Source organism: Engraulis encrasicolus, chromosome 22 (genome assembly GCF_034702125.1).
Source record: "Engraulis encrasicolus isolate BLACKSEA-1 chromosome 22, IST_EnEncr_1.0, whole genome shotgun sequence".
NCBI classification, from domain to species: Eukaryota; Metazoa; Chordata; class Actinopteri; order Clupeiformes; family Engraulidae; genus Engraulis; species Engraulis encrasicolus.
Window position 1 is genome coordinate 40,412,237 of NC_085878.1, and position 12,500 is coordinate 40,424,736.

At 42.1% G+C, this 12,500-nt stretch overlaps 1 protein-coding gene and 1 long non-coding RNA gene across 2 annotated transcripts in view; both read right to left on the reverse strand.

Annotated features, from left to right (window-relative positions):
* Nucleotides 1-12,500, reverse strand: part of cmtm4 (CKLF-like MARVEL transmembrane domain containing 4) — a 63,926-nt gene that overhangs the window by 22,928 nt on the left and 28,498 nt on the right. The window lies entirely within an intron of this gene.
* On the reverse strand, nucleotides 7,319-10,489 carry LOC134438498 (uncharacterized). Its single transcript, XR_010032596.1, has 4 exons — nucleotides 10,380-10,489; nucleotides 9,124-9,261; nucleotides 7,561-7,694; nucleotides 7,319-7,417 (listed from the first exon to the last, which is right to left on the reverse strand). It is a non-coding gene; the product is annotated as an uncharacterized LOC134438498 (long non-coding RNA).

The following is a 12,500-nucleotide window of genomic DNA, read 5'->3' on the forward strand; positions in this document are numbered from 1 at the left end:
GTGCCTTGAATTATTTCATAGGATTGTCGAGAGAGAACAAGAATTGCTCAGGAAAGAGAGATCAGGAAACAACTGCGTGCCAGAATCGAACCCGGGTCCTTGTCTGTAACGATACGTCGCCTTCGCTGTTTGAGCCACAGCTAAATAGACTTAGACTCAGACTTAGACTTATGTTTATTGATCCCACAAGGGGAAATATGCATTTACTACATGCGTTCATGTATTCATGACACACACTCCGTGAGTGTGTGTTTTTTAGACTTAGACTTATGTTTATTGATCCCACAAGGGGAAATATGCATTTACTACATGCGTTCATGTATTCATGACACACACTCCGTGACAAACGAAACAGATTGGGGAGAAATACCTTCTGGTTAAAATGTACGAATCGGTGTGTTCTCCCTTAATGTTACAGCCACTAGCGAGCCAGTGGTTGTGACAGTTGTGACTTCAGGTATAGGGTACAGTCCATTACCTTAACTCCACCGTCCTCCGCCTGTGTGTGTGGCCTCACTCTTCGTTGAATTCTGTCATCAATAAATGGTAAATGGACTGCATTTATATAGCGCCTTTCCACTCCTTCGAGCACTCAAAGCGCATGCCTCACATTCACCCATTCACACGCCGGTGGCAGTGGCCGCCACGCAGGGTACCACCCTGCCACCAGGAGCAACATGGGGTTAGGTATCTTGCTCAAGGACACATCGATGGGGTCAGGCAGAGTGGGGCTCGAACTAGGGATGCAAATTATCGATTAATTCATTAATCATTAGTTGATAGCCTTATCGATCGACTTACGATTAATTGATAAGCAACGTTTTCCCCCCGAAATCTCAATGTTTCTCGAAAAAAAAAACTACTAAATCTAAACATTTTAATTAAAAATTGAGATAAAATACCACATTTAAATTAATTCTATTTCAATTCTTTAATCCAAAGGTGATTTAAATATTCCCACTATTCACACCCCTCTTCACACACACTCTTCACATGCCCATTTCACCTGGGTCTCTTGTCAATTGAATTGTCGATTAATTGCGATTAATGTCTTTTAATCGATTAACCCATTGATCGATTAAAGTCAATTAATCGATTAATCGTTTGCATCCCTAGCTCGAACCGGCAACTTTTGGGTGGGGGAACAGCTCCTCTACCACCTGAGCCACCATCACCCCAAAATGAAATCAATGACATCTTGCAAGCAACGCCACAAGCACAAGGGAAGACAGGAAGTAGGATAGGGGAAGGAACCCCAGGGCATATATCAGGGTCCTTCAATGTATCAGGGTCCGGCCGCTCATCTTAAGGGTGCCCTGTGTGCTGCCTGATCAAAAAGATTCACAATGGAGGGGCGTGTATGAGGACCCAGAGAATGAGATAACTTACACACACGCAAATACACACACGCAAGCACACGCATTTGTGTGGCTTAACACACACACACACACACACACACACACACACACACACACACACACACACACACACACACACACACACACACACACACACACACACACACACACACACACAGAGCTGACGATCCATACACAAAACACACACTGTAATCTCAGTACAATTAACACTCTCTATGCTTCACAATGTTTAGCTAAACTCTGTGTGTGTGTGTGTTTACGTGTGTGTGTGTGTGTGTGTGTGTGTGTGTGTGTGTGTGTGTGTATGTGCGTGCGTGTGCGTGTGTGTGTGTGTGTGTGTGTGTGTGTGTGTCTGCTCCTCCTACTCAAGCGAGTAGGTCGCTTTTCTGCTTTGCTCCTGCCTAACTTCAATTTCTTTACTTTTTTTTTTTTTTTTTTTTTTTCACACTATATCTTGGATTTTATTTGCCATATACACAGTTTTTAACAAGTTTAGAGAAGAACAACAGAGGATTTTATTCATACATTAGTGTTTTTCACAAGAGAACCTAGAAGTCAAAACAATTGCCGAGCTGAAACAATAACAAAATGCGACAACGACAGTCCAAAAAATGGATACTGCTGGAACAACGGATTTCTGCCCTGGAATCCTTACTGGGTGATCGCCTATCAAAGACTGAAGGAAGTCCTGAAACAGGTGCCGCAAATGCAAAAGCAGACCAACGACCGGCTGATGTGACATTTGTGACGCTGGACGAAACACCTGGCAAAAGCTTCGCAAAGCAAAATGTGAGTAGGCCTACTCACTATTGGGAAAGCAAAGGGGCTCGACCCAAAAACAGAGATAAAATACTAACTTCAACACCAGTGCGGTCTGCTGCTGCCAGACCAACTTTTTCAGGGCAGCCCATAAAACTTCAAAATCGATTTGAGTGCCTTGAACAAGTGGAACCAGTTGCTCCCAGAATAAAAACTGAACGTACACCGCATTGGAATAACAAGAACAAAGTTAGACGGCAGCTGCCTGCCTCTCCTACAACACTTGTTGTTGGTGATCTGAGTGTGAAAAATATCGGAAATGGAACTTTTAAAGTGTCCTGTCTGCCCCATGCATCCGTACGTGAGACCAAGGACAGTATCCCACAATTGGTGTCTGACCACAGATCTATTGATCGCCTTGTTGTTCACTGTGGGGCAGCGGATCTGTTCAAAGAGCAAATAACTGTCAAAAAGGATTTTAATGACTTATTTTCAACTCTAAAAGATCTGAAAATTCCATTCTTCATCAGCGGGCCAATACCAGCACCATGCTATCGCGACTTTGCGTTTTCGAGATTAAATTGCTTAAACACATGGCTGTCAAGGACATGCAGATCCAACGGTATCAGCTTTGTTGACAATTTCGACCGTTTCTGGAGACGCACTGTACTTTTAAAAAAAAACAGTGCAGAATTGAGTTGGACCGGCGCCAAAGTGCTGACAGACCAGTTGGTTTACAGCATTGAGACCTTGGGCGCTGATAAGCGGCCTGTATCTGTATCCACTCAGACACAGGGGCATTTCAACAAGCCCTCTGTGCCTGTAAGTGTGCAAACTGAGCCACAGACTGGCGAAAGCACACACACAGATGACGTAGCCAAGTCCCTCTCTGCTCAAGTGGAAAACAACGGAACACACAGAACTCGCCACAAACTGAACCAGCTTTCGGAACAGCTGGAAGATCTGTCACAGAAACTGGCAGCAAGCCGCTCGCCGGAGATCAAGTGTTCACCTCCTTGTCGGACTGGCAAAATGCCATTGGCATCACCAATTCCACCTCCCAGGTCTGCCAAAAAGCGACTGTCCACACAGGAAATAGGAAATGTGGTTTCCTCAAAACCAAACTCACCCCCCAGATGTGGCGAAACGCAGCCACCAGCAAGCCCTGGCAACGGCGACAAAATGCAATCACCAATGGAATCACAACCTTCCCGGAACGACGAAAACACCATCTTCATCTCCCAGACTGAGATTTCCAGAAACTATGGCGAGACTACTCCCCTATGCCAGATCTACCTTTTCTACCCCCAGACATTCCTACCAAGCCTCCTATGCGGATATTTCTCAAGGTCAACCTCATTCTACCCCAAAATCTAAAAGGATACTTCCATCCATGACTGCACCCAAAAAAGGCAAGGCCCCACAACCACCTGTCTGTGCTCTGGAGTACAGTAGTATCAGTGAGGATGACATGGTTGAAAGCACAGTCTGATATCAACTGGGTCCCTACCCACATAGTAACAGTTGTTTTGAAAATAAGCAGATAAGGGGACCCGTGGACAATCTTATTCCAGTTCTAACAACAAAACGAGGTCTCTTGAGGACACGCATACATTCCCCCAAGACGGCAAGCATGGGAAATCTCAGACTTGTCCCAAAAAAACTCACTACCACAGTGGAAATGCCTCCAATGCTCAATGCTAAATTAGCTTTACAGAATAGTAGATCTCTAAGGAACAAGCCTTTTGTTGTCAATGAGTTTATCTGTACCCACAACCTTGATTTTTTATTTTTAACTGAAACATGGCTGGAAAAATCCACTAGCTCTATCACACTTATAGAAGCAACTCCGTCACACTTTAATTTCATTAGTACAGAAAGGCAGAATAAACAGGGAGGGGGGATAGCAATTATTTTCAAGGCACTGTTTCAATGTCAAAAGACATCACTAGGTGAATTTTCATCTTTTGAATACTTAGTTGCAGTTCTAAAATGTTCTTCTGACATACTGTTATTGACTATTTACAGACCTCCAAGACTTTCTGCACCACTCTTCTTAGAGGAATTTGGTGAGCTGTTGTCGAATGTTTGTGTGGACTATGATAGCTTGTTTATAGCAGGCGATTTTAATTTTTACGTGGACGACTTAGAGAATGTCTATGCTAAGGAATTTTTAAGTCTTATTGACATTTTTAGCCTCACACAGCATGTAACAGGACCAACACACAACCAAGGTCACACTTTAGACCTAATAATAACAAAAGGCCTTAATGCTTGTGCTAGTGTCAAAGACTATGGCTTTTCTGACCATTACTGCATTTTTTCTGATGTTTCTATGTACCCTCATGTTCAAAGGGAATCTGTTACAGTCAAAAAACGTATAATCAACTGTGAGACAGCCTCACTCTTTCAGCAAGCACTTTCAGAGATCCAAAGTCAAACCTCAGAGAGTGCAGATGATCTCATGGTTAATTTTAATTCAAGGATGACCCGTATTATGGATGTTATTGCCCCCGAAAAAATCAAAACAGTGGGACGTGAAAAAGCACCTTGGAGAAAGAATCCCACAGTTATATTGCTAAAGCAAGAATGCAGGAGGGCTGAAAGACAGTGGCGTAAATCCAAACTTGAAGTCCACTACCAAATCTATAAACACACACTCTCGAAATACAACCAAGAAATTTCTAAAGCTAGACAATCTTTTTTCTCTGACATAATTAACAGAAATATTAATAATGCACGTGTCCTGTTTGGCACTGTGGAAAAGCTAGCAAGGCCCCCAAATCTAATGCCCTCTGAGTTCCTCTCAGTCAGCAAATGCAATGAGTTCGCATCCTTTTTCAAAGGAAAGATTGAAAAAATACGTGCAAACATACTCACACATGTGCAACCGACCCAAGATTCAGACCAGCTTGCTATGGTGAAGTTAAATCCTAACCTCATGAGAAATTTTCATTTAGTTGATGTGGACATTCTTAATAGAACGGTACAAAGTCTTAGCTCCTCTACATCTGACTTAGATATTTTACCAACAGCCTTCTTCAAATCCATCTTAAAGATCCCATGGCATGGTCCTGTGGTGCTTTGTATTGGCTTTCGGGGGGTGTCAGGATGTTATATCCGCAGGCTTTCTCAAAATAAAGCCGAAATGCGCTATTTTGGCGTCTTTGGAGAAAGACCCATTTCAGTGCTTTCTCCAGTGCGTCAGTTTGCAGGGGGGAGTGGGAGGGAGGGGAGGGGTGTGTCCCGTGGATGAGTGGGGGCGGGACCAAGCTCCTGTGGGTGGTGGCGACGAGGGTGTGTTTGTTTGTTAGCTGCTAACTAGTAGCTGTAGCATTTCGCATCGGCACAAGCAACTGGATGAATTGACGCTTTTGACCCGAAGATGAAACACGTAGGGAGCTACCTGCTCAAGGACTTCAGCGCAGGACGTCTCAGAAGGGTGAGTTTGAAATGTTATGTCTGGAATTTCATTTGTTGGGTAGGTCCGAAAGCCCTTTTGGTAGCCAGTGACTGGCTGGTAATTATTATAGCAGCAATATTTTGCATCTAGACGTCCTTGCTCGCAAGTGAACATCAAAAACAAACAACATTCTTTTTTATTTAGCATACAGTATGCCTATAAGTAGTCTAGAAAACCTAATTTGCTGTGTGTGCATGTTACTGGCATCGCGACTCCACATTATCTAAACCCGGCAACTTTCTCAGTGTGGAATGGATGGATACATATTTACTGTCAATGGGATGGATAGTAGTTCTATGTTGAACTATGTAGATATTATGCCTACGTCCTTAATTTCTAACATGTTACGATATGCTAACTACACCAATACCTGTAAAATCAATGTGTTATTATTGAACGAGGCGGGCAATTTTCAGAGCCTTATAGTAGGCCTAGACTGTTAAACTTTACCCTTCAAACATCGTTCCGTTTCGGATGATGCTTATCCCGCATGTGATCGCCACTACAGTAGCTGTAAACACTATTGACCAGTCTGTTTGGGGAAAATGCTAACGTCTGCTGTGGAAAATAGTCCCCTTTTCCATGTATTCTGGCTTGTGTGCATTAGTGAAATGATCCAGCTTACCTTTACCAGCTTACATTTACCCATGAGTTGCCACCAAAGTTTTTCCATTGTGAAATGTATGCCTCATCCTATGTTTACCCGAGGAACCAAACACGACCATAAAACTGCATTATTTTTTTGGAAATAAGTTTGCATGCTAGCGTGGAAACGGATACAATGGTCAATGCCCACAAAAAGAGAGACCTATGAATAAGATGAAACATTTACCATATCTAATCTTTGTAGAATAGGAGATGTGCTGGGAGAGCCAAGATTCACACTTGCTTCAAGTTATACAAGTAATAGTGAGTAACTACTTGTAGGCCTATACTACTCGGGGGGCACCCGTGGCCTAGTGCAGTGTTTCCCAACCAGGGGTACGTGTACCACTAGGTGTACGCGAGCACACCTCAGGGGGTACTTGGAAAAATGTAATAATAACAAATGTATGGAGTGTAGACACACTGGGATAGAGGAACAGACATAGAGCATGAGTGAAGGGGTACTCATCATGTGACAAAATTGCTTAGGGGGTATGCAGGACAAAAAAAGTTGGGAGACACTGGCCTAGTGGTTAGAGAGTTGGTCTTTCATTCTAGGAGTTGCTGATTCAAATCCCCCCTGACCTCTCCGTCCAGGCTGAAGTACCCTTTAGCAAGGCACCTAACCACACATTGGGACTGTAACCAATACCCTGAAAAGTAATAGTTGTACTGTACGTCGCTTTGAATAAATGAAAGTGTCAGATAAGTTAAGTGTAATCGTAATCAATAATATATTTCAGGATCACACACACCCACATATGCTGTTAATTCAATTATGCAGACAGTGTAAAGACAGTGTGAATATTTATTTATGACAGCATCAAGAGTATTCCATAGGAACATGGGGATATTTATGGAAGACAAATATTGTAGTGAAAGAATATCGGCACTAACAATCTCTGCAACTGTCTTTTCTATTTTTCAGCCGCTTCAAGTATTTGTCCAACAGTGATTCCTGTGTTGTCTTGCATATCCATGCTGAGTTCCTTGATGACGAAGGACACTACACCGGGGATTCAGACTGCAGTACACGTGAACCTCAACACAAGGCCCCTCTTTATCTGGCTGGCTCGTCTGTGAACGGCACCAACGCCAACATTGCCGTAGTGTGTCGCAGGGTTCCCAAAGACCTTGTCCAGAATGAGGTCCACCAGGACATGAACATAACCTTAACACAAAAAAACATACAGAAAAAAAGACATTGTTTTGAATTCTAATTCTCTTATTTTATGGATTTAACGTGATATTGAAGTAACACCAGTAAAAATGTTATGTCAAAATGAGTTGAAATGAATTCTTTTGAAATCTTACCAATACAAAGGTTGCCATAAGCTTTTGATGGTTGATGCACTATCCCTTCTTGGTCTTGCGATTTTGAAGAAAGGTAGACCTCCTGCAGGTAGCCGTAGGGCCGGTAGTTGGTTTGTATTTCCATTGTGGATAGCCTGTAAGTACAACAGAATATGTGTGAACACTGTCCCACTGATAAGTCATTGGAAAGGATTTGAAGAGCTCCAAAATACAGCAAAAGCCATTTTATACAATTGCCATGAATTGTATAGTTCATAATAGTTATAATTTCATCAAGTCAAGTATCATCCGAAACCCCATGTGTGTGTAAATTATACATTTTCTGGTAAAGCAAATATAGAAATTAAATTCACAGAAAACATTGTGTTTTCAGGGGGCCTAGTCAAGGGATCCACTCCATTATCCAAACTCATGTCCACCACATGTGCTTGTGGCCTGATTCCCACCATCCATGGAGAAAATAACACAGGTTCCCTGTTATGCTTTCAGCCTAGGCACAACAACTTTTGGGGGACTTTTCCCCATCCCGATTACGAATGAGAATATGACATTTGAATTGTGCTTTTGTGAGATATTGCAATTAAACATCTATCATCAAAGATACAGTATTTTGCAATGTCATCAGAAGGGAGGACAGGAGTTTAGATAGTGGAAAGAACTATGATGATAGACGTTTCTTGCCATTTAAAGCAGGACAAGCCCTGCTAAATAATGACATTTCAGGCACCAACTTTCAAGAACAACAATCTTCTCACATGCAGCATTCTAATGAAGTGAAAGTCAACATTCTTAGTGGCAATTCTAAGGATGACTGAATGAAAAGACTGGTGCTCTGAGGTCTGGTGGTGGGGCTGAGCTTTGCAACATCATTCTGCTTCCTTTTACTTGTCATGACTGGAGTTTCTGTAGATGAGAATTGCTAAATCATTAGAAGAATACTGCACACAGCTTAAAACAATGATCCACAACAAGGCTCTCCAACTATACAAGACGAGTGAGTGAGTCAGAACAGACAGAAATGGCATGGAAACAATTGTCAGTAAAACAAAATGTTGAAGGCCTATAAGATGCCGTCATCTTCCCCAAGTATTACAATGGCCGTCACTGTCATTTCTGAAGTGGCTCAGTAGACATAGTCATAGTGTTGTCATATTTCTGATTCCAATCAATGACTGCACCATACCCTGATACAGTTAATGTTTTGTCCTGTAACAATATTGTGGAATGACAATAGCCATGGCCTAGTGGTTAGAGAGTTGGTCTTTCAATCTGGGGGTTGCAGGTTCGAATCCCCCCTGACCTCTCCCTACATCTCCACCCATGGCTGAAGTGCCCTTGAGCAAGGCACCTAACCCCACATTGCTCCAGGGACTGTAACCATTACCCTGACAAATAATAACTGTAAGTCGCTTTGAATAAAATGAAAGCGTCAGCTAAGCGAAATGTAATGTAATAACGAAATGTAATGTAATAACATAATGTTACACAACAAGGGAAAAGGGAAGTAACCATTTTGAAGCTACACAACAGTATTGGAAGTGGCAGCTACAGTAGGCAACATACATTTACTCCATGACTGGGGCGGCAATGTCTTCAAGGATAACTGGTGTGGCTGTAGTCTGGGTGGCAATGCGGTCTGTCTGGCAGGCAGAATCCATGACCCATATCTCTGAACGTGTACACACTTGATGTGGTGGTGGCCTGTGAAGACAACAACACTCAATGAGATTCAGAAATACATAATGCACCAACATGCACAACCCCCCCCATCATGCATGTTCTGCATAGTTAGAAGACTCACTCTTTTGTCCCTCACAGACAGCAACACGTTTGCATTAATATCCTAGCTTTGTTCACAATTTCAAGTGGACACACAGACGAAATAGGAGAAATCCATGGCATAACATTATGATGGGGTTATTTCACAAGTTGCAAGAGGGCAGTGGGTCAATGAATGTGCAGTACTGATACCACAAAATATATTACTAGCAGCGAGAGTCTGCATGCAATCACTGTACCACTGATGTAACACTGTTCGTGATTGTAAGCTTACATTCATAACTGCCAGTTTCTGTAGATGCTACCACCTCTGTATGTCAATTCTCCCTGATGGCATTGGTAAACTCAACGAGACGCAGAGAGAAAACATCTCATTCGAAATCCGAGCATTTGATAAACTGGCGACGTGACGATGGCTACGAATGACAGCTCAAAACTGTGCTCCTCCAAAGCCAACGAGGGTGTCGCGGTTTGAGTGTTGGCTCTCGAGGGTAGCCAGCCAACGTTTGCTACCGCGCAAACACTCAAACCGGACACATGAACATCGCGTACCCCAGCATGGTCTGTGGTCAGACACTTGTCGGTTACATGGAACAGCGCGAGGAAATCAAATCAACTAGTCATTTCCCAGCCAGAACTAAACTTTGCAATGCGACTCGGGATTTAAAAAATAGGGTAACCAAATCGAAACCAAGGCTTGCAAAAACGATGTCGTCAAATCGAAGCAAAGACTTACAATTTATGAATTTGATTTCCTCGCGCTGTTCCATGTAACCGACTCCATGGTCTGACCACAGACCATGCTTGCCAACATGCTAACAACAGTCTTGCTTTAGTGCTTTATGCACTACATGCAAGATATTTGGTCAAACGACAAGTGTCAAATTTCCCAATTAAATCAGTATGACTTAGTATCATGGATTTTGGTATTGTACCACAGCGCAGGCTTCATGGCTAAATGCAATACAGCTGATGTAAGCTTATCATAGATAGCTAATACACTGGCATGGCATCCATAAAATAGGGACTAATTGACTTACTTGTTGGTGTTGGGTAGTTCTTGCTGATGGACCGGCAAGACTTGGTAATGACCCAGACCTCCACTTCAGTCGTTTAGAACATCCACTGCTTTATCTCTTCAGTCTTATGGTATGCGTTTATTCCAAATGAATTGGGCTCGGGGCCAGGCGGGTGGGGTAATCCAGGTAGTGGGTGGAGACAGAGGGCGTGGCGGAGAGAAGGCGTGGGGAATTTAGATGAGCTCGTCCTGGGATGACGTCATCCCAGGAGCCTCGTAGTTTTGCGTCAATTAGACTAGCTCTTTTCAAAGCATGGAGGAAATGCTGTAGTGCTCTGTGAACACATTTCGACATTTTTAGCCCCTGGGGTGACTTAAGGAGGCTATAGAGACTCATTTTAAGGCCAAAAGAGCTCACAGAGTGAAAATTTCATGCCATGGGATCTTTAACTGTAATATCATCAGATGTACTTCAGATCATCAACACCTCACTACAAACAGGCATATTCCCAGGCTGTCTGAAAGAAGCAGTTGTGAAACCCTTACTGAAAAAGAACAACCTGGATGCACTGGTACTAAACAACTATAGGCCCATATCCAATCTACCATTCATGGGTAAAATAATAGAGAAAATTGTTTTTAACCAATTAACTGCTTTTCTAATGTCTAATAGCTATTTTGATAAGTTTCAATCAGGTTTCCGTGCCTACCACAGCACTGAAACAGCTCTTATTAAAGTTATGAATGACATAAGATTGAATTCTGATGCTGGCAAATCATCCGTCTTGGTACTTCTTGATTTGAGTGCTGCTTTCGATACAGTTAATCATTCTATACTACTACATAGACTGGAACACTGGGTTGGCTTTACGGGCATAGTGATCGACTGGTTAAAATCGTACTTACAACAAAGAAGTTTTTTTGTCGCCATTGGAAGACATACTTCATCACCAATGTCTCTGGATTGTGGGGTCCCCCAGGGCTCCATTCTGGGACCACTACTGTTCAATCTGTATATGTTGCCACTGGGACACATTATCGAGAATAACTCCATAAATTACCATAGCTATGCGGATGATACCCAGCTCTACTTATCTATGTCCCCAAATGACTATACCCCCCTTGAATCACTCTATCATTGCATGGACCAAATTAACAAATGGATGTCTCACAATTTCCTCCAGCTGAACACAGATAAAACTGAAGTAATTATATTTGGGAAAAGAGAGGAGAGACAAAAGATTGCTACTATCCTTGAAACGAAGGGACTGAAAGCAAGGGAAACAGTTAAAAATCTTGGGGTCCTCATTGACAGTGACCTAAACTTCAACAGTCACATGAAAGCTATTACTAAGTCTGCATTTTATCACATAAAAAACGTCTCTAAATTTAGGGGCCTGATGTCTAAACATGATCTGGAGAAGCTAATACATGCCTTTATTTCTAGTAAAGTTGATTACTGTAACAGTCTTTTTACTGGCCTCCCCAATAAAACCATTAAACAGCTTCAACTTGTACAAAACGCAGCTGCAAGGGTTCTTACAAAGACAAGGAAGTTCGACCACATTACTCCAATTTTAAGATCGCTGCATTGGCTCCCAGTAAGCTACAGAATTGATTTTAAGGCTATGCTACTTGTGTTTAAATCACTAAATGGAATGGGACCCACATATCTACTGGATATGTTTCAGCTGTATGCACCAACTAGGTCACTAAGGTCAACGGAGAAGAATTTGCTGGTGATTCCAAAAGTCAAAACAAAGTGTGGAGAGGCAGCCTTTAGCTTCTATGCTTCAAAGCTTTGGAACCAGCTTCCAGATGACATAAAAAATGCACCCACTATTGATAGCTTTAAATCTAGACTCAAGACAAAGCTGTTCTCAGATGCTTTCCCCTAGCTTAAATTACTTATTCTTATTATTTTTATTTTTTATTTAATTTGTTTTATTTTATTTTATTTTATTATTATTTTTACCTTATGTTTTATCTTAATGTTTTTAAATGCTTTTTGACTCTAATTCATTTCCTTCTTTCTTCCCTGTTTCCTTTCATTTACATTTGTTAACTTTGTGAAGCACATTGAGATGCACCTGTGTATGAAATGCGCTATATAAATAAACTTGCCTTGCCTTGCCTTGTGTGT